Genomic DNA, 4,122 nt, shown 5'->3' with positions numbered 1-4,122 from the left:
CCCCCTTTCTGCGCTTCGTCTCCAATAGCCTTTCTCCTCTCCATCCCTCCCCTCCTCTCCAATTCTTATTCCTTCCCACCTCTTTCCCCTGTCCCATTCCATCCCCTCTCCATCCCTCATCCTGGCTTCGGGCAACCCTCCCAGCACTGCCCCCAGCCCCCAGCTGCCTGCGCCAGCAACTCCTCCCCTTCAAGTGGGGCAGGGGCTTCCCCCGCGCCCCCCACAGGCCCAGGCTGGGGCTGTGGGGCTGCTCACCTGGCCGAGCTCCCCCACGCTGGGCTTCATCCCTGACTTTAGGTTGATCAGCCTGGGGGATCCCTCAGCCTGGGTTCCCTTGCCGAGATCAACCCTAAAAACCAACCTGAGCCCCATGCTGGGACCCTGTGGAGAGCTCCCATCTGCAGGGACAGCTACAGCAGGGAATGGGGACAGCAGAGGGTTCAGAGCCCAGTGGGAACCCTCTTCCTGAGCTGAGACACCCGCAACTTCACACACCGAAAGGAGCAACAGTCTGAACCCACCCCCAGGACCCACCTGGTCTGCCCTGGCTGGAGATCTCCAACCTCCCTCCTGCTGTGGCAGGGGCTGGGATGGGAGCTAGAGCTGGGCTGGGCTGGAGCCTGGCTCGCCAGCATGTTTTCCTGCCACGTTCGTCAGCTCCAGCAGCCCCATTTCACCCCCTCTCAATATTGAAGGGGGAACCGTGTAACACCCTCGGGCTTTCATCACCTTCCAGAAGTTCTGCCGGGCGCTCCTGCCTTCCCTCTCCACAGGTGAAGCGAGGTGGATGGAGCCTCTGCTGGCAGGGAGGGGGATGGAAATCAGAACTGGCCTCAAACCTCGGCACGAGTGGCCAAGGAGGGGAATTAAATAAAAAACGTGAATGAAAGGATCTGTGAGATGAAGCCAAGGGAGTGAGACCTGGCCCTGGGCTGCCTCTGCGAGCAGGAGACCAACAGGCTTTGAGCAGCACCAAGGATGCCATGCCTGAGTCAGGGGGGAAAGGAAAGTTTCTCATTCCTGTAGCCAGATTTCACCTCTTTTATATAAAATACTTGTAGCCAGTTGCAAGCAAGGCTTTCAAGAAAATTCTACCTTGATTTTTTTTTTTTTAGATGTAAAAAGAAATCCCTGAAGAGACAGAAATCCTTGAAGAACAGAGCATGTTCCTGCCTTCAGCAAGGGAAGTACTTCATTACTCAAGGTTGAATCTTGATTGGCATTCATCTAGGAGCTTGATGGACATCTTCTCTTTCAGGCTCAACCATGTCTATTTATTTAGTGAAAGAATCCCTCACTTATGCAAAGTAGCTGGAGAGACCAGCACTGCACTTTCAAGCTGATTTGTCTTGACACTTTCCTTGGAGACTGACAAAAGGGAGCAGCATGTGCAGAAATTGGAAAATCAGATCTAAAAGCCACCTTCCAGAAAGGAAAAAAGCAACACCTGCCATTCCCTGTTCTGAACCCCTGGCACTTCCCCTCCCTTTATTTTTTAGCCCACCTCCTAAAAATGAACAAGCCAGTTTGATTTGTGTTGAATTAGAACCACGTCCGGGCAGTCTGGCACCTCCTGCAGCAGATCAAAGCCTGGCTGGTTTATTTCTTTATTTCCTCCCCAGGTTTATGCTGACATCCCCAAGCCCTCTAGATCTCAAGGGTTTGGTATATTTCCCCTTGAGGTCTGACCCAACAAGCAGCAAAATGCTCCATCCAACCCCAGTACCCACCCTGCCCGCAGCCTGGGCCGCGCGCTCGGCCGGCCCGTGGTACCCGTGGTACCCGTGGTACCCGTGCTCCTGGGTTTAACACCACCAGCAGCAACCTGCTGCCTGCATGAGCTCAATCGTGATGATTGATGGCAGCTCAGGCTCCTAAGAGAGTGGTTTTTTTCACTGCTGCAAACCACTAAAAGCTGAGCTGCTCCCCCCCAAGCCCGCCCGGCCGCAGAGCCCAAGGGATGCCCCTGGGTTTGTCCTGGAAGAAGAGCCAGGCCCCAGCTGTGCTGGAACAGGGAAAGGGCTCAGCTCCCCATACCCCAAAATCTACCAGCAGCCACCCGGTGCAGCCAGAGTGGCTCCTCACACTTACACTGAGCTTTAAAGTTTTGGAGGGGAAAACAGGGAGAAAAGGACAGAGACACAGACTGTTATCAGCAGGCTGAGCTCTCCCAACAGGATGGACCCTGGATGCTGCAACCAGGGAGGTTGAGCTCAGTGCTTTGGGCAAAAGAGGGTTTGAACTCACTGTTTCAAGAGGACAAAAGGCCAAGCCAAGATTTAGGCCAGAGCAGGAGAAAACCCTCCCTCAGGCTCTTCCCTGGGACCCACGCAGGATGTGGCCAGATCCAAGCAATTTAATTAACACCTTGTCCCCCTCCAGCCCAACCTCCTGCTGGCTCAGAAAATAACAAGCAAGGCACAAGCCTGAGGAGTCATCCTCGATTAATCTCCTTGATTAAAGTGCCGAAATAATAGTTAAAAATTAATTAAAAAGGAAAGGAAAGCAAGTTTTATCCCTTGTCACTTGATTCAGGTGCTGGGGTGTCACAGGGACACCCAGCTGCCCCAAGAGCTGGCAAAAGGAAATTTCTTCTTCTTCAAAAGCTGTGGCTGGGGAAACAGAGGAGGAAAAGCACCTTGTGAGGATGCTGGGACATTTTTAACCATCCCCTGCACCTCCATGTCAGCCCTTGCCAGCCTCATCCTGGCACCGTCCCTGCCAGAGCTGTGGGAAAGCATTTGTGGTGTGGGGACTTCAGCATGCCACCCTATTCCCACCCAAGCTGAGTGTCAGCAACCCCAGGAGCAAATCCCCATTCCCAACCCACTTACCACCTCATCCCAGACCCTGAGGAGACCCACGAGGACCCCAAACCCCTTAGCAGCACCCTCGTGTCCCCTTCCTGCAGCCCCAGCCTGGGGGCTGAGCAGTGATGCACAGCCCTGAGCTCAGCAGGCCCAGCTCAATCATGTAGGCAGCTCATTACACTCTTTTAATAAGAGATGTGCTGGTTTTACATTCATTTTTCATTCCTGATAACATTCTGTCCTATATAACTGCACTGTTATCCTTGGCGAGGTGAGGGGAAGAATACATTTCCTAAAAGACTGCCTGCATTAATTTTTCAATAAGTGCTATAAAAGATTTAATCTCCAGCTCCTCTTTTGTTAATGGGATTAGTAAAAGTTATTTACTGATTTAATTAATCGGCATCTTCACAGCATTTCAGAAACTTACTGGTTTGAGTAACTGGGCTTCACTGCACTTTAGAGACAGCAAAGAGCACGTACCTGTGAGCTTTAAATTATTGAAATTCTTTCTGATTGGGTGCTTTATGAAGAAGGGAGGAAGGAGCTTTATCTCCCCTCCAACCCTTGAACACGGAGCATCAGCTGTGCTACAGCAGTGCCAATATATATTGGATAACAGTTGGTGCTGGTAACACCCCCCAGTGCCAGGATGGATCCTCTCTACCCTGCAGTGATGGGAGGGACCCACCTGCAGCCCCTCAGCGTCCCTGCAGCCCAGCCATGCTGCACCCTCACCAAATGAGGGCGTTTATTCATTTCTCCATCTCCCATCCCCTCTGCAGCCCAGGGACATGGTGCTCAGGGGTGCTGAGCCACAGCCCTGGGCCTTGGGGGTCCCATCTCCCCCCCCTGAGACTTCTCCCATCACTTTAAATAGGTCACCCCGTGCTCGGCAGCCACGCTTCACAGCGGGGGAGGTTGGACTTCTTCACACTCTTGCTCTCCGAGCTGCTTTTCTAGGTCACCAACCCACAGCGGCGGATGAAAATAGAGTCTCCCTGCTTCCCATGTCCCTCTGCCATAGGCTGAGCTGCTGGGGCCCTGGCAGCCACGGCCAAAGGGGAAGGGGTGTGAGGGGGGGAGCTGCAAACCCTGGCTCCTCCAGGCATAGGCAACATTGCATCCCCAGAATAAGCAACTCCAAAAGTGCAGCGAGATGTGTCCTGGCATGAGGGCATCACCAAGGTGGTTTGGGGACAGGGATGCAGTGCCCAGCCCATCCCCGTGGTGCTGGGTCTCACCTCGGTGCCCCAGCTGGTGACAGAGGACATCCACCCCGGGCCAGGCTTTGGAGAAAGCCATCAGAGAC

The sequence above is a fragment of the Chaetura pelagica genome, unplaced genomic scaffold, assembly GCF_000747805.2.
Source record: "Chaetura pelagica isolate M959 unplaced genomic scaffold, ChaPel_1.0 scaffold294, whole genome shotgun sequence".
Classification (NCBI taxonomy): domain Eukaryota; kingdom Metazoa; phylum Chordata; class Aves; order Apodiformes; family Apodidae; genus Chaetura; species Chaetura pelagica.
This window is presented reverse-complemented; position numbering follows the sequence as displayed.